Raw genomic sequence first — 17,349 nt, 5'->3', positions numbered from 1 at the left:
ACTCCACCCACTAAACTCCACCCACTCCACTCCACTCACTCCACCAACTCCACTCCACCACTCCACTCCACTCCACCCACTCCACCCACTAAACTCCACCAACTCCATCCACTACACTCCACCCACTCCACCAACTCCACTCCACCACTCCACTCCACTTCACCCACTCCACCCACTCCACTCCACCCACTCCACCCACTACACTCCACCCACGCCACCCACTTATCTCCACCCACTCCACCAACTCCACTCCACCACTCCACTACACTTCACCCACTCCACCCACTCCACTCCACCCACTCCACTCACTCCACCCACTCCACCCACTCCACCCACTACACTCCACCCACTCCACCCACTACACTCCACCCACTCCACCCACTACACTCCACCCACTCCACTCACTCCACCCACTCCACTCACTCCACTCCACCCACTCCACCCACTACACTCCACCCACTCCACTCCACCCACTCCACCCACTCCACTCCACCCACTCCACCACTCCACTCCACCCACTAAATTCCTCTCCACCCACTCCACCCACTCCACTTCACCCACTCCACTCCACCAATTCCACCCACTCCACCAACTCCACTCCACCCACTCCACTCCACCCACTCCACTCCACTCACTCCACCCTTTCCACTCCACCCACTCCACCAACTCCACCCACTCCACTCCACCAATTCCACCTACTCCACCAACTCCACCCACTCCACTTCACCCACTCCACCCACTCCACTCCACCAATTCCACCCACTCCACCAACTCCACTCCACCAATTCCACCCACTCCACCAACTCCACTACACTCCACCCACTACACTTCACCCACTCCACCCACTCCACTTCACCCACTCCACCCACTCCACTCCACCAATTCCACCCACTCCACCGTCTCCACTCCACTCCACCAATTCCACCCACTCCACCAACTCCACTCCACTCCACCCACTCCACTCCACCCACTCCACCCCCCCCCCCCCCGCTCTCTCGACCCTTAGTCCACCTTCCGCCGATGGAGCTTCCTCGCCAAGGCTGTGGTCGTCCTCCTCCTCGCGGCGGGGTTAAGGGTCACATCCCGGGAGTCCACCTCGCCCCCAGAGGTCACCCACGGAGGTCAGGTGGACGTCGCCCACAGCCAGGCAACTCCACCCGAGACGCCCGGCCGTGAGTCCACCCTGTCACTGGGATGTGTCTCTCTGTGTGTGTGTCTGTGTGTGTCTCTGTGTCTCTGTGTGTGTCTGTGTGTCTCTGTGTGTGTCTCTGTGTGTGTGTGTGTCTCTGTGTGTGTGTGTCACTGTGTGTGTGTGTCTGTGTGTCTCTGTGTGTCTCTGTGTGTCTCTGTGTGTCTCTGTGTCTCTGTGTGTCACTGTGTGTCACTGTGTGTGTCTCTGTGTGTGTGTCACTGTGTGTGTGTGTCTGTGTGTCTCTCTGTGTGTGTGTCTCTGTGTGTGTGTCTGTGTGTGTCTGTGTGTCTCTGTGTCTCTGTGTGTCTCTGGGATGTGTCTCTGTGTGTGTGCGTCTCTGTGTCTCTCTCTGTGTGTGTGCGTCTGTGTGTCTCTCTGTGTGTCACTGTGTGTCTGTGTGTGTGTGTGTCTGTGTGTGTCTCTCTGTGTGTGTCTCTGTGTGTCTCTGTGTGTCTGTGTGTGTGTGTCTGTGTGTCTCTGTGTCTCTGTGTGTCTCTGTGTGTGTGTCTGTGTGTCACTGTGTGTGTCTCTGTGTGTGTGTGTGTCACTGTGTGTGTGTGTGTCTATGTGTCTCTGTGTGTCTCTGTGTCTCTGTGTGGCTCTGTGTCTCTGTGTGTCTCTGTGTCTCTGTGTGTCACTGTGTGTGTCTCTGTGTGTGTGTCACTGTGTGTGTGTCTGTGTGTCTCTCTGTGTGTGTGTGTCTCTGTGTGTCACTGTGTGTCTCTGTGTGTGTGTGTGTCTGTGTGTGTGTGGGTGTGTCTCTGTGTGTCTCTGTGTCTCTGTGTGTCTCTGTGTCTCTGTGTGTCTCTGTGTCTCTGTGTGTCTCTGTGTCTCTGTGTGTCACTGGGATGTGTGTCTCTGTGTGTGTGTGTCACTGTGTGTGTCTCTGTGTGTGTGTCTCTCTGTGTGGGGAGCGGTAGTGTAGTGGTTAGCGCTACGCTGCGCTATGAACCTGGCGACGCGGGTTCGTTTCCCGCTCACGGCCGACACCAGTGACGATTATCTGAACCGGTCCTGGGCCTCCCCTAGGTCGACTCAGCCTCAAATGAGTACCTGGTGCGGTGTGTAAACATTGCCACTAGGGAGACAAAGGCGGTCGGGCGTGGTGCTGGCCACCCACCCCCTCGTGTACCGTTCCGGCCTTCATAGGTGCTCGCTAACAGCACTTGCCCCTACAGTCTGTTAAGGCTATATGGGGGATCTTTATCTTTATCTTTATCTTTGTCTTTGTGTCTCTCTGTGTGTGTGTCTCTGTGTGTCTGTGTGTGTGTCTCTGTGTGTGTGTGTGTGTGTCTGTGTGTGTCTGTGTGTGTCTGTGTGTGTGTGTGTCTGTGTGTGTCTGTGTGTGTCTGTGTGTCTCTCTGTGTGTGTGTGTCACTATGTGTCACTATGTGTCACTATGTGTCACTATGTGTCACTGTGTGTCTCTGTGTGTCTCTGTGTGTCTGTGTCTCTGTGTGTGTCACTGTGTGTCTCTGTGTGTCTCTGTGTGTCACTGTGTGTCACTGTGTGTCTGTGTGTGTCACTGTGTGTCTCTCTGTGTGTGTGTGTGTCACTATGTGTCTCTGTGTGTCTCTGTGTGTCTGTGTGTGTGTGTCTCTGTGTGTCACTGTGTGTCACTGTGTGTGTCTGTGTGTGTCTGTGTGTGTCACTGTGTGTCTCTCTGTGTGTGTGTGTGTCACTGTGTGTCTCTGTGTGTCTCTGTGTGTCTCTGTGTGTCTGTGTGTGTGTGTCTCTGTGTGTCACTGTGTGTCTGTGTGTGTCACTATGTGTCACTATGTGTCACTATGTGTCTCTGTGTGTCTGTGTCTCTGTGTGTGTCACTGTGTGTCTCTGTGTGTCACTATGTGTCTCTGTGTGTCTGTGTCTCTGTGTGTGTCACTATGTGTCACTATGTGTCTCTGTGTCTGTGTCTCTGTGTGTGTCACTGTGTGTCTCTGTGTGTCACTGTGTGTCTCTGTGTGTCACTATGTGTCTGTGTGTGTCACTGTGTGTCTCTCTGTGTGTGTGTGTCACTATGTGTCTCTGTGTGTCTCTGTGTGTCTGTGTGTGTGTGTCTCTGTGTGTCACTGTGTGTCTCTGTGTGTGTGTCTGTGTGTGTGTCTCTGTGTGTGTGTGTGTGTCACTGTGTGTGTGTCACTGTGTGTCTGTCTGTGTGTCTCTGTGTGTCTCTGTGTGTCACTGTGTGTCACTGTGTGTCTGTGTGTGTCACTGTGTGTCTGTGTGTGTCTCTGTGTGTGTGTCTGTGTGTGTCTCTGTGTGTGTGTCACTATGTGTCTGTCTGTGTGTCTCTGTGTGTCTCTGTGTGTCTGTGTGTGTCACTGTGTGTCTGTGTGTGTCTGTGTGTGTCTGTGTGTGTCTCTGTGTGTGTGTCTGTGTGTGTCTCTGTGTGTGTGTCACTATGTGTCTGTCTGTGTGTCTCTGTGTGTCTCTGTGTGTCTCTGTGTGTCACTGTGTGTCTGTGTGTGTCTGTGTGTGTCTGTGTGTGTCTCTGTGTGTGTCTCTGTGTGTGTGTCTGTGTGTGTCTCTGTGTGTGTGTCACTATGTGTCTGTCTGTGTGTCTCTGTGTGTCTCTGTGTGTCTCTGTGTGTCACTGTGTGTCCGTGTGTGTCACTGTGTGTCTGTGTGTGTCTGTGTGTGTCACTGTGTGTCTGTGTGTGTCTGTGTGTGTCACTGTGTGTCTGTGTGTGTCTGTGTGTGTGTGTGTGTGTCTCTGTGTGTGTGTCACTATGTGTCTGTCTGTGTGTCTCTGTGTGTCTCTGTGTGTCACTGTGTGTCACTGTGTGTCCGTGTGTGTCACTGTGTGTCTGTGTGTGTCTGTGTGTGTCTCTGTGTGTGTCTCTGTGTGTGTGTCTGTGTGTGTCTCTGTGTGTGTGTCACTATGTGTCTGTCTGTGTGTCTCTGTGTGTCTCTGTGTGTCTCTGTGTGTCACTGTGTGTCACTGTGTGTCCGTGTGTGTCACTGTGTGTCTGTGTGTGTCTGTGTGTGTCACTGTGTGTCTGTGTGTGTCTGTGTGTGTCACTGTGTGTCTGTGTGTGTCTGTGTGTGTCTGTGTGTGTGTGTGTCTCTGTGTGTGTGTCACTATGTGTCTGTCTGTGTGTCTCTGTGTGTCTCTGTGTGTCACTGTGTGTCACTGTGTGTCCGTGTGTCTCACTGTGTGTCTGTGTGTGTCTGTGTGTGTCTGTGTGTGTGTGTGTGTCTGTGTGTGTCTCTGTGTGTGTGTCACTATGTGTCTCTGTGTGTCTGTGTGTGTGTGTCTCTGTGTGTCACTGGGATGTGTCTCTCTCTGTGTGTGTGTGTCTGTGTGTCTCTCTCTGTGTGTCTCTGTGTGTCACTGGGATGTGTCTCTCTCTGTGTGTGTGTGTGTCTGTGTGTCTCTCTCTGTGTGTCTCTGTGTGTCTCTGGGATGTGTCTCTCTCTCTCTGTATCTCTGTGTGTGTGTGTCTCTGTGTGTGTCTCTCTCTGTGTGTGTGTCTCTGTGTGTCTCTGTCTCTCTCTCTGTGTCACTGGGATGTGTCTTTCTCTCTGTGTCTCTCTGTGTGTGTGTCTCTGTTTGTCTCTGGGATGTGTCTGGGATGTGTCTCTCTCTCTCTGTGTACCTGGGATGTCTCTGTGTGTGTCTCTGTGTGTGTGTGTCCCTGGGATGTCTCTGGGATGTGTCTCTCTCTGTGTGTGCGTCTCTCTCTGTGTCTCTCTGTGTGTCTCTGTGTGTCTCTCTCTGTGTGTGTGTCTCTGTGTGTGTCTCTCTCTCTCTGTGTCTCTCTCTCTGTGTGTCTCTGGGATGTGTCTCTGTGTGTGTGTGTGTGTCTCTGGGATGTGTCTCTCTCTCATCAGCGGGTCTGTGTGTCTCTGTGTGTCTCTGTGTGTGTGTCTCTGGGATGTCTCTGGGATGTGTCTCTCTCTGTGTGTGTCTCTCTCTGTGTGTCTCTCTCTGTGTGTCTCTGGGATGTGTCTCTCTCTGTGTGTCTCTCTCTGTGTGTCTCTCTCTGTGTCTCTCTCTGTGTGTCTTTGGGATGTCTCTGGGATGTGTCTCTCTCTGTGTGTCTCTCTCTGTGTGTCTCTGGGATGTGTCTCTCTCTGTGTGTCTCTCTCTGTGTGTCTCTCTCTGTGTCTCTCTGTGTGTCTCTGGGATGTCTCTGGGATGTGTTTCTCTCTGTGTGTCTCTCTCTGTGTCTCTCTCTGTGTCTTTCTCTGTGTGTCTCTCTCTGTGTGTCTCTGGGATGTCTCTCTGTGTGTCTCTCTCTCTGTGTCTCTGGGATGTGTCTATCTGTGTGTGTCTCTGGGATGTGTCTCTCTCTGTGTCTCTCTCTCTGTGTCTCTCTGTGTGTCTCTCTCTGTGTGTCTCTCTCTGTGTGTCTCTGGGATGTGTCTCTCTCTGTGTCTCTCTGTGTGTCTCTTTCTGTGTGTCTCTCTGTGTGTCTCTCTCTGTGTGTCTCTCTCTGTGTCTCTCTGTGTGTCTCTGGGATGTGTCTCTCTCTGCGTGTGTCTCTGTGTGTCTCTGTGTGTGTCTCTCTCTCTGTGTCTCTGAGTGTCTCTCTCTGTGTGTCTCTGGGATGTGTCTCTCTCTCTGTGTGTCTCTCTCTGTGTGTCTCTCTCTGTGTGTCTCTGTGTGACTCTGTGTGTCTCTGGGATGTGTCTCTCTCTGTGTGTCTCTGTGTGTCTCTGTGTGTCACTGGGATGTGTCTCTCTCTGTGTGTCTCTGTGTGTCTCTCTCTGTGTGTCTCTCTCTGTGTGTCTCTGGGATGTGTCTCTGTGTGTCTCTCTCTGTGTCTCTCTCTATCTGTGTCTCTGTGTGTCTCTCTCTCTGTGTGTCTGGGATGTGTCTTTCTCTCTGTATCTCTCTCTGTGTGTCTCTCTCTGTGTCTCTGTGTGTCTCTCTCACTCTGTGTGTCTGGGATGTGTGTCTCTCTCTGTGTCTCTCTCTCTCTCTGTGTCTCTCTCTCTCTCTGTGTCTCTATGTGTCTCTCTCTGTGTGTCTGGGATGTGTCTCTCTCTGTGTGTCTCTGTGTGTCTCTCTCTCTGTGTGTCTCTGGGATGTCTCTGGGATGTGTCACTCTGTGTGTGTGTCTCTCTGTGTCACTGGGATGTGTCTCTCTCTGTGTGTCTCTGTGTATCTCTCTCTGTGTGTCTCTGTGTGTGTCTATCTCTCTCTGTGTGTCTCTGGGATGTTTCTCTGGGATATGTCTCTCTCTCATCAGTGGGTCTGGGTGTCTCTGAGTCTCTGTGTGTCTCTCTCTGTGTGTCTCTCTCTCTGTCTCTCTCTGTGTGTCTCTCTCTGTGTGTCTCTCTCTGTGTGTTTCTGGGATGTGTCTCTCTCTGTGTGTCTCTCTCTGTGTGTCTCTCTCTCTGTGTGTCTCTCTCTGTGTCTCTCTATGTGTGTCTCTGGAATGTGTCTCTCTCTGTGTGTCTCTCTCTGTGTGTCTCTGTGTGTGTCTCTGGGATGTGTCTCTCTCTCTGTGTGTCTCTGGGATGTGTCTCTCTCTCTCTGTGTCTCTCTCTGTATCTCTGGGATGTCTCTGGGATGTGTCTCTCTGTGTGTCTCTCTCTGTGTGTCTCTGTGTGTCTCTGGGATGTGTCTCTCTCTGTGTGTCTCAGGGATGTCTATGTGTGTGTCTCTCTCTGTGTGTCTCTGGGATGTGTCTCTGTGTGTCTCTCTCTGTGTGTCTCTGGGATGTCTCTGGGATGTGTCTCTCTCTCTCTCTGTGTGTCTCTGTGTGTCTCTCTCTAATCAGTGGGTCTGGGTGTCTATCTCTGTGTCTCTGTGTCTCTCTCTTATCAGTGGGTCTGGGTGTCTCTCTCTGAGTCACTGTGTGTCTCTCTCTCTTATCAGTGGGTCTGGGTGTCTATCTCTGAGTCTCTGTGTGTCTCTCTCTTATCAGTGGGTCTGGGTGTCTCTCTCTGAGTCTCTGTGTGTCTCTCTCTCTTATCAGTGTGTCTGGGTGTCTCTCTCTGAGTCTCTGTGTGTCTCTCTCTTATCAGTGTGTCTGGGTGTCTCTCTCTGAGTCTCTGTGTGTCTCTCTCTCTTATCAGTGGGTCTGGGTGTCTCTCTCTGAGTCTCTGTGTGTCTCTCTCATCAGTGTGTCTGGGTGTCTCTCTCTGAGTCTCTGTGTCTCTCTCTCATCAGTGGGTCTGGGTGTCTCTATCTGTGTCTCTGTGTGTCTCTCTCTCATCAGAGGGTCTGGGTGTCTCTCTCTGAGTCTCTGTGTGTCTCTCTCTCTCATCAGTGGTCTGGGTGTCTCTCTCTGAGTCTCTGTGTGTCTCTCTCTTATCAGTGGGTCTGGGTGTCTCTCTCTGAGTCTCTGTGTCTCTCTCTAATCAGTGTGTCTGGGTGTCTCTCTTTGAGTCTCTGTGTCTCTCTCTCTCTGATCAGTGGGTCTGGGTGTCTCTCTCTGTGTCTCTGTGTCTTTCTCTAATCAGTGGGTCTGGGTGTCTCTCTCTGTGTCTCTGTGTCTCTCTCATCAGTGTGTCTGGGTGTCTCTCTCTGTGTCTCTGTGTCTTTCTCTAATCAGTGGGTCTGGGTGTCTCTCTCTGTGTCTCTGTGTGTCTCTCTAATCAGTGTGTCTGGGTGTCTCTCTCTGAGTCTCTGTGTCTCTCTCATCAGTGTGTCTGGGTGTCTCTCTCTGAGTCTCTGTTTGTCTCTCTCTCTCATCAGTGGGTGTGGGTGTCTCTCTGTGTCTCTGTTTGTCTCTCTCTCATCAGTGGGTCTGGGTGTTTCTCTCTGTGTCTCTGTGTGTCTTTCTATTATCAGTGGGTCTGGGTGTCTCTCTCTCTGAGTCTCTGTGTATCTCTCTCTAATCAATGGGTCTGAGTGTCTCTCTCTGAGTCTTTGTGTCTCTCTCTCTTATCAGTGGGTCTGGGTGTCTCTCTCTGAGTCTCTGTGTCTCTCTCTCATCAGTGGGTCTGGGTGTCTCTCTCTGAGTCTCTGTGTCTCTCTCTCTTATCAGTGGGTCTGGGTGTCTCTCTCTGTGTCTCTGTGTGTCTCTCTCTCAGCAGTGGGTCTGGGTGTCTCTCTCTCTGAGTGTCTGTGTGTCTCTCTCTCATCAGTGGGTCTGGGTGTCTCTCTCTGAGTCTCTGTGTGTCTCTCTAATCAGTGGGTCTGGGTGTCTCTCTCTGTGTCTCTGTGTGTCTCTCTCTCAGCAGTGGGTCTGGGTGTCTCTCTCTGAGTGTCTGTGTGTCTCCCTAATCAGTGGGTCTGGGTGTCTCTCTCTGAGTCTCTGTGTCTCTCTCTTTCTTATCAGTCGGTCTGGGTGTCTTTCTCTGAGTCTCTGTGTGTCTCTCTCTAATCAGTGGATCTGGGTGTCTCTCTCTGAGTCTCTGTGTCTCTCTCTCATCAGTGGGTCTGGGTGTCTCTCTCTGTGTCTCTGTGTGTCTCTCTCTCATCAGTGGGTCTGGGTGTCTCTCTCTGAGTCTCTGTGTCTCTCTCATCAGTTTGTCTGGGTGTCTCTCTCTGAGTCTCTGTGTCTCTCTCTTATCAGTGGGTCTGGGTGTCTCTCTCTGAGTCTCTGTGTGTCTCTCATCAGTGTGTCTGGGTGTCTCTCTCTGAGTCTCTGTGTCTCTCTCATCAGTGTGTCTGGGTGTCTCTCTCTGAGTCTCTGTGTCTCTCTCATCAGTGTGTCTGGGTGTCTCTCTCTGAGTCTCTGTGTCTCTCTCTTATCAGTGGGTCTGGGTGTCTCTCTCTGTGTCTCTGTGTCTCCCTCTCTCTCTCATCAGTGGGTCTGGGTGTCTCTCTCTGAGTCTCTGTGTGCCTCTCTGATCAGTGTGTCTGGGTGTCTCTCTCTGAGTCTCTGCGTCTCTCTCTAATCTGTGGGGCTTGTTGTCTCTCTCTGAGTCTCTGTTTGTCTATCTCTCTCTCATCAGTGGGTGTGGGTGTCTCTCTCTGTGTCTCTGTTTGTCTCTCTCTCATCAGTGGGTCTTGGTGTCTCTCTCTGTGTCTCTGTGTGTCTCTCTAATCAGTGGGTCTGGGTGTCTCTCTCTGAGGCTCTGTTTGTCTCTCTCTCATCAGTGTGTCTGGGTGTCTCTCTCTGAGCCTCTGTGTGTCTCTGCCTTTTCAGTGTGTCTGGGTGTCTCTCTCTGAGTCTCTGTGTGTCTCTCTCTCATCAGTGGGTCTGGGTGTCTCTCTCTGAGTCTCTCTGTGTGTCTCTCTCTCATCAGTGGGTCTGGGTGTCTCTCTCTGAGTCTATGTGTCTCTCTATTATCAGTGGGTCTGGGTGTCTCTCTCTGAGTCTCTGTGTGTCTCTCTCTCTAATCAGTGGGTCTGGGTGTCTCTCTCTGAGTCTCTCTGTGTGTCTCTCTTATCAGTGGGTCTGGGTGTCTATCTCTGTGTCTCTGTGTGTCTCTCTCTTCTCAGTGGGTCTGGGTGTCTCTCTCTGAGTCTCTGTCTCTCTCTTATCAGTGGTCAGGGTGTCTCTCTCTGAGTCTCTGTGTGTCTCTCTCTTATCAGTGGGTCTGGGTGTCTCTCTCTGAGTCTCTGTGTCTCTCTCTAATCAGTGGGTCAGGGTGTCTCTCTCTGAGTCTCTGTGTGTCTCTCTCTAATCAGTGGGTCTGGGTGTCTCTCTCTGAGTCTCTGTGTGTCTCTCTCTAATCAGTGGGTCTGGGTGTCTCTCTCTGAGTCTCTGTGTGTCTCTCTCTCATCAGTGGGTCTGGGTGTCTCTCTCTGTGTCTCTGTGGGTGTCTCTCTTATCAGTGGGTCTGGGTGTCTCTCTCTGAGTCTCTGTGTGTCTATCTCTGACCAGTGGGTCTGGGTGTCTCTTTCTGAGTCTATGTGTGTCTCTCTCTCATCAGTGGGTTTGGGTGTCTCTCTCTGAGTCTCTGTGTGTCTCTCTCTCATCAGTGGGTCTGGGTGTCTTTCTCTGAGTCTCTGTGTCTCTCATCAGTGGGTCTGGGTGTCTTTCTGTGTCTCTGTGTCTCTCTCTCTCATCAGTGGGTCTGGGTGACTCTCTCTGAGTCTCTGTGTGTCTCTGTCTTTTCAGTGTGTCTGGGTGTCTCTCTTTGAGTCTCTGTGTGTCTCTCTCTAATCAGTGGGTCTGGGTGTCTCTCTCTGAGTCTCTGTGTGTCTCTCTCTCTCATCAGTGGGTCTGGGTGTCTCTCTCTGAGTCTCTGTGTGTCTCTCTCTCATCAGTGGGTCTGGGTGACTCTCTCTGTGTCTCTGTGTGTCTCTGTCTTTTCAGTGTGTCTGGGTGTCTCTCTCTGAGTCTCTGTGTGTCTCTCTCTCATCAGTGGGTCTGGATGCCTCTCTCTGAGTCTCTGTGTCTCTCTCTCTAATCAGTGGGTCTGGGTGTCTCTCTCTGAGTCTTTGTGTCTCTCTCATCAGTGTGTCTGGGTGTCTCTCTCTGAGTCTCTGTGTGTCTCTCTCTCATCAGTGGGTCTGGGTGTCTCTCTCTGAGTCTCTGTGTGTCTCTCTCTAATCAGTGGATCTGGGTGTCTCTCTCTGAGTCTCTGTCTCTCTCTCTTATCAGTGGGTCTGCGTGTCTCTCTCTGAGTCTCTGTGTGTCTCTCTCTCATCAGTGGGTCTGGGTGTCTCTCTCTGTGTCTCTGTGTGTCTCTCTCTGACCAGTCGGTCTTGGTGTCTCTCTCTGAGTCTCTGTGTGTCTCTCTCTCATCAGTGGGTTTGGGTGTCTCTCTCTGAGTCTCTGTGTGTGTCTCTCTCATGAGTGGGTCTGGGTGTCTCTCTCTGAGTCTCTGTGTCTCTCTGTCTCTCATCATTGGGTCTGGGTGTCTCTCTCTGAGCCTCTGTGTGTTTCTGTCTTTTCAGTGTGTCTGGGTGTCTCTCTCTGAGTCTCTGTGTGTCTCTTTCTCTTATCAGTGAGTCTGGGTGTCTCTCTCTGAGTCTCTGTGTGTCTCTCTAATCAGTGGGTCTGGGTGTCTCTCTCTGAGTCTCTGTGTGTCTCTCTAATCAGTGGGTCTGGGTGTCTCTCTCTGAGTCTCTGTGTGTCTCTCTCTAATCAGTGGGTCTGAGTGTCTCTCTCTGAGTCTCTGTGTCTCTCTCTCTTTTCAGTGTGTCTGGGTGTCTCTCTCTGATTCTCTGTGTGTCTCTCTCTGATCAGTGGGTCTGGGTGTCTCTCTCTGTGTCTCTGTGTGTCTCTCTCTAATCAGTGGGTCTGGGTGTCTCTCTCTGAGTCTCTGTGTGTCTCTCTCTAATCAGTGGGTCTGGGTGTCTCTCCCTGAGTCTCTGTGTCTCTCTCTCTTATCAGTGGGTCTGGGTGTCTCTCTCTGAGTCTCTGTGTCTCTCTCTCTTATCAGTGGGTCTGGGTGTCTCTCTCTGAGTCTCTGTGTGTCTCTCTCTCTTATCAGTGGGTCTGGGTGTCTCTCTCTGAGTCTCTGTGTCTCTCTAATCAGTGTGTCTGGGTGTCTCTCTCTGAGTCTCTGTGTGTGTCTCTCTCTAATCAGTGAGTCTGGGTGTCTCTCTCTGTGTCTCTGTGTGTCTCTCTCTCTCATCAGTGGGTCTGGGTGTCTCTCTCTGAGTCTCTGTGTGTCTCTCTCTAATCAGTGGGTCTGGGTGTCTCTCTCTGAGTCTCTGTGTGTCTCTCTCTCTCATCAGTGGGTCTGGGTGTCTCTCTCTGAGTCTCTGTGTGTCTCTTTCTTATCAGTGGGTCTGGGTGTTTCTCTCTGAGTCTCTGTGTGTCTCTCTATCTTATCAGTGGGTCTTGGTGTCTCTCTCTGAGTCTCTGTGTGTCTCTCTCTCATCAGTGTGTCTGGGTGTCTCTCTCTGAGTCTCTGTGTCTCTCTCTTATCAGTGGGTCTGGGTGTCTCTCTCCGTGTCTCTGTGTCTCTCTCATCAGTGTGTCTGGGTGTCTCTCTCTGAGCCGCTGTGTGTCTCTGTCTTTTCAGTGTGTCAGGGTGTCTCTCTCTGAGTCTCTGTGTCTCTCTCTAATCAGTGGGTCTGGGTGTCTCTCTCTGAGTCTCTGTGTGTCTCTCTAATCAGTGGGTCTGGGTGTCTCTCTCTGAGTCTCTGTGTGTTTCTCTCTATTCAGAGGGTCTGGGTGTCTCTCTCTGAGTCTCTGTGTCTCTCTCTTTCTTATCAGTGGGTCTGGGTGTCTCTCTCTGAGTCTCTGTGTGTCTCTCTCTCATCAGTGGGTCTGGGTGTCTCTCTCTGAGTCTCTGTTTGTCTTTCTCTCTTATCAGTGGGTCTGGGTGTCTCTCTCTGTGTCTCTGTGTCTCTCTCTAATCAGTGGATCTGGGTGTCTCTCTCTGAGTCTCTGTGTCTCTCTAATCAGTGGGTCTGGGTGTCTCTCTCTGAGTCTCTGTGTGTGTCTCTCTCTTATCAGTGGTCTGGGTGTCTCTCTCTGTGTCTCTCTGTGTCTCTCTCTAATCAGTGGGTCTGGGTGTCTCTCTCTGAGTCTCTGTGTCTCTCTCTAATCAGTGGGTCTGGGTGTCTCTCTCTGAGTATCTGTGTCTCTCTCATCAGTGTGTCTGGGTGTCTCTCTCTGAGCCGCTGTGTGTCTCTGTATTTTCAGTGTGTCTGGGTGTCTCTCTCTGAGTCTCTCTGTCTCTCTCTTATCAGTGGGTCTGGTGTCTCTCTCTGAGTCTCTGTGTGTTTCTCTCTCTTATCAGTGGGTCTGGGTGTCTCTCTCTGAGTCTCTGTGTGTGTCTCTCTCTTATCAGTGGTCTGGGTGTCTCTCTCTGAGTCTCTGTGTGTCTCTCTCTCATCAGTGGGTCTTGGTGTCTCTCTCTGAGTCTCTGTGTCTCTCTCTCATCAGTGGGTCAGGGTGTCTCTCTCTGAGTCTCTGTGTGTCTCTCTGTCATCAGTGGGTCTGGGTGTCTCTCTCTGAGTCACTCTGTGTGTCTCTCTCTCTAATCAGTGGGTCTGGGTGTCTCTCTCTGAGTCTCCGTGTGTGTCTCTCTCATCAGTGGGTCTGGGTGTCTCTGTCTGAGTCTTTGTGTGTCTCTCTCTCTCATCAGTGGGTTTGGGTGTCTCTCTCTGAGTCTCTGTGTGTCTCTCTCTCATCAGTGGGTTTGGGTGTCTCTCTCTGAGTCTCTGTGTCTCTCTCATATCAGTGCGTCTGGGTGTCTCTCTCTGAGTCTCTGTTTGTCTCTCTCTCTCTCATCAGTGGGTCTGGGTGTCTCTCTCTGAGTCTCTGTTTGTCTCTCTCTCTCTCATCAGTGGGTCTGGGTGTCTCTCTCTGAGTCTCTGTGTGTCTCTCTCTTCTCAGTGGGTCTGGGTGTCTCTCTCTGAGTCTCTGTCTCTCTCTTATCAGTGGTCAGGGTGTCTCTCTCTGAGTCTCTGTGTGTCTCTCTCTCATCAGTGGGTCTGGGTGTCTCTCTCTGAGTCTCTGTCTCTCTCTCTCTTATCAGTGGGTCTCGGTGTCTCTCTCTGAGTCTCTGTGTGTCTCCTTCTTATCAGTGGGTCTCGGTGTCTCTCTCTGAGTCTCTGTGTGTCTCTCTAATCAGTGGGTCTGGGTGTCTCTCTCTGAGTCTCTGTGTGTCTCTCTCTCATGAGTGCGTCTGGGTGTCTCTCTCTGAGTCTCTGTGTGTCTCTCTCATCAGTGGGTCTGGGTGTCTCTCTCTGTGTCTCTGTGTGTCTCTGTCTTTTCAGTGTGTCTGGGTGTCTTTCTCTGAGTCTCTGTGTCTCTCTCTAATCAGTGTGTCTGGGTGTCTCTCTCTGAGTCTCTGTGTGTCTCTCTCTCATCAGTGGGTCTGGCTTTCTCTCTCTGTGTCTCTGTGTGTCTCTCTAATCAGTGAGTCTGGGTGTCTCTCTCTGATTCTCTGTGTGTCTCTCTGATCAGTGGGTCTGGGTGTCTCTCTCTGAGTCTCCGTGTCTCTCTCTCATCAGTGGGTCTGGGTGTCTCTCGCTGAGTCTCTGTGTGTCTCTCTCTCATCAGTGTGTCTGGGTGTCTCTGTCTGAGTCTTTGTGTGTCTCTCTAATCAGTGGGTCTGGGTGTCTCTCTCTGAGTCTCTGTGTCTCTCTCTAATCAGTGGGTCTGAGTGTCTCTCTCTGTGTCTCTGTTTGTCTCTCTCTTATCAGTGGGTCTGGGTGTCTCTCTCTGAGTCTCTGTGTGTCTCTCTCTAATCAGTGGGTCTGGGTGTCTCTGTCTGTGTCTCTGTTTGTCTCTCTCTTATCAGTGGGTCTGGGTGTCTCTCTCTGAGTCTCTGTGTGTCTCTCTCTCATCAGTGGGTCTGGGTGTCTCTCTCTGAGTCTCTCTGTGTGTCTCTCTCTCATCAGTGGGTCTGGGTGTCTCTCTCTGAGTCTCTGTGTGTCTCTCTCTCTCATCAGTGGGTCTGGGTGTCTCTGTCTGAGTCTTTGTGTCTCTCTCTTTCTTATCAGTGGGTCTGGGTGTCTCTCTCTGAGTCTCTGTGTGTCTCTCTTCTCAGTGGGTCTGGATGTCTATCTCTGAGTCTCTGTGTGTCTCTCTCTCTTATCAGTGGGTCTGGGTGTCTCTCTCTGTGTCTCTGTGTCTCTCTCTCTCATCAGTGGGTCTGGGTGTCTCTCTCTGAGTCTCTGTGTCTCTCTCTCATCAGTGGGTCTGGGTGTCTCTCTCTGAGTCTCTGTGTCTCTCTCTAATCAGTGGGTCTTGGTGTCTGTCTCTGAGTCTCTGTGTCTCTCTCTTATCAGTGGGTCGCGGTGTCTCTCTCTGAGTCTCTGTGTCTCTCTCTGATCAGTGGGTCTGGGTGTCTCTCTCTGAGTCTCTGTGTGTCTCTCTCTCATCAGTGTGTCTGGGTGTCTCTCTCTGAGTCTCTGTGTGTCTCTCTAATCAGTGTGTCTGGGTGTCTCTCTCTGAGTCTCCGTGTGTGTCTCTCTCATCAGTGGGTCTGGGTGTCTCTGTCTGAGTCTTTGTGTGTCTCTCTCTCTCATCAGTGGGTCTGGGTGTCTCTCTCTGAGTCTCTGTGTGTCTCTCTCTCATCAGTGGGTTTGGGTGTCTCTCTCTGAGTCTCTGTGTCTCTCTCATATCAGTGCGTCTGGGTGTCTCTCTCTGAGTCTCTGTTTGTCTCTCTCTCTCTCATCAGTGGGTCTGGGTGTCTCTCTCTGAGTCTCTGTTTGTCTCTCTCTCTCTCATCAGTGGGTCTGGGTGTCTCTCTCTGAGTCTCTGTGTGTCTCTCTCTTCTCAGTGGGTCTGGGTGTCTCTCTCTGAGTCTCTGTCTCTCTCTTATCAGTGGTCAGGGTGTCTCTCTCTGAGTCTCTGTGTGTCTCTCTCTCATCAGTGGGTCTGGGTGTCTCTCTCTGAGTCTCTGTCTCTCTCTCTCTTATCAGTGGGTCTCGGTGTCTCTCTCTGAGTCTCTGTGTGTCTCCTTCTTATCAGTGGGTCTCGGTGTCTCTCTCTGAGTCTCTGTGTGTCTCTCTCATCAGTGGGTCTGGGTGTCTCTCTCTGTGTCTCTGTGTGTCTCTGTCTTTTCAGTGTGTCTGGGTGTCTTTCTCTGAGTCTCTGTGTCTCTCTCTAATCAGTGTGTCTGGGTGTCTCTCTCTGAGTCTCTGTGTGTCTCTCTCTCATCAGTGGGTCTGGCTTTCTCTCTCTGTGTCTCTGTGTGTCTCTCTAATCAGTGAGTCTGGGTGTCTCTCTCTGATTCTCTGTGTGTCTCTCTGATCAGTGGGTCTGGGTGTCTCTCTCTGAGTCTCTGTGTGTCTCTCTCTCATCAGTGGGTCTGGGTGTCTCTCGCTGAGTCTCTGTGTGTCTCTCTCTCATCAGTGTGTCTGGGTGTCTCTGTCTGAGTCTTTGTGTGTCTCTCTAATCAGTGGGTCTGGGTGTCTCTCTCTGAGTCTCTGTGTCTCTCTCTAATCAGTGGGTCTGAGTGTCTCTCTCTGTGTCTCTGTTTGTCTCTCTCTTATCAGTGGGTCTGGGTGTCTCTCTCTGAGTCTCTGTGTGTCTCTCTCTAATCAGTGGGTCTGGGTGTCTCTCTCTGTGTCTCTGTTTGTCTCTCTCTTATCAGTGGGTCTGGGTGTCTCTCTCTGAGTCTCTGTGTGTCTCTCTCTTATCAGTGGGTCTGGGTGTCTCTCTCTGAGTCTCTCTGTGTGTCTCTCTCTCATCAGTGGGTCTGGGTGTCTCTCTCTGAGTCTCTGTGTGTCTCTCTCTCTCATCAGTGGGTCTGGGTGTCTCTGTCTGAGTCTTTGTGTCTCTCTCTTTCTTATCAGTGGGTCTGGGTGTCTCTCTCTGAGTCTCTGTGTGTCTCTCTTCTCAGTGGGTCTGGATGTCTATCTCTGAGTCTCTGTGTGTCTCTCTCTCTTATCAGTGGGTCTGGGTGTCTCTCTCTGTGTCTCTGTGTCTCTCTCTCTCATCAGTGGGTCTGGGTGTCTCTCTCTGTGTCTCTGTGTGTCTCTCTCTCATCAGTGGGTCTGGGTGTCTCTCTCTGAGTCTCTGTGTGTCTCTCTCTCATCAGTGGGTCTGGGTGTCTCTCTCTGAGTCTCTGTGTCTCTCTCTAATCAGTGGGTCTTGGTGTCTGTCTCTGAGTCTCTGTGTCTCTCTCTTATCAGTGGGTCTCGGTGTCTCTCTCTGAGTCTCTGTGTCTCTCTCTGATCAGTGGGTCTGGGTGTCTCTCTCTGAGTCTCTGTGTGTCTCTCTCTAATCACTGGGTCTGGGTGTCTCTCTCTGAGTCTCTGTTTGTCTCTCTCTGATCACTGGGTCTGGGTGTCTCTCTCTGTGTCTCTGTGTGTCTCTTTCTAATCAGTGGGTCTTGGTGTCTCTCTCTGAGTCTCTATGTCTCTCTCTGATCACTGGGTCTGGGTGTCTCTCTCTGTATCTCTGTTTGTCTCTCTCTTATCAGTGGGTCTGAGTGTCTCTCTCTGTGTCTCTGTTTGTCTCTCTAATCAGTGGGTCTGGGTGTCTCTCTCTGTGTATCTGTGTCTCTCTCTCTCATCAGTGGGTCTGGATGTCTCTCTCTGTGTCTCTGTGTCTCTCTCTCATCAGTGGGTCTGGGTGTCTCTCTCTGAGTCTCTGTGTGTCTCACTCTTATCAGTGGGTCTGGGTGTCTCTCTCTGAGTCTCTGTGTCTTTTTCTAATCAGTGAGTCTTGGTGTCTCTCTCTCTGTGTCTCTGTGTGTCTCTCTCTTATCAGCGGGTCTGGGTGTATCTCTCTGTCTCTGTGTGTCTCTCTATCTTATCAGCGGGTCTTGTTGTCTCTCTCTGAGCCTCTGTGTGTCTCTCTAATCAGTGGGTCTGGGTGTCTCTCTCTGAGTCTCTGTTTGTCTCTCTTATCAGTGGGTCTGGGTGTCTCTGTCTGAGTCTCTGTGTG

General features: G+C 51.4%; 1 long non-coding RNA gene across 1 annotated transcript in view; it reads left to right on the top strand.

Moving 5' to 3' along the window:
• The first annotated feature begins 973 nt into the window (after positions 1–973).
• The window catches only part of LOC142907157 (uncharacterized), a 28,119-nt gene continuing 11,743 nt past the window's right edge, over positions 974–17,349 (top strand). Inside the window, exon 1 of the long non-coding RNA XR_012930849.1 lies at positions 974–1,172. This is a non-coding gene — a long non-coding RNA (uncharacterized LOC142907157). The remainder of the gene's footprint in view (positions 1,173–17,349) is intronic.

The sequence above is a fragment of the Petromyzon marinus genome, chromosome 75 (genome assembly GCF_048934315.1).
Source record: "Petromyzon marinus isolate PM22_M1 ecotype Great Lakes invasive population chromosome 75, UKy_Petmar_22M1.pri1.0, whole genome shotgun sequence".
NCBI lineage: Eukaryota > Metazoa > Chordata > Hyperoartia > Petromyzontiformes > Petromyzontidae > Petromyzon > Petromyzon marinus.
This window is presented reverse-complemented; position numbering and strand designations above follow the sequence as displayed.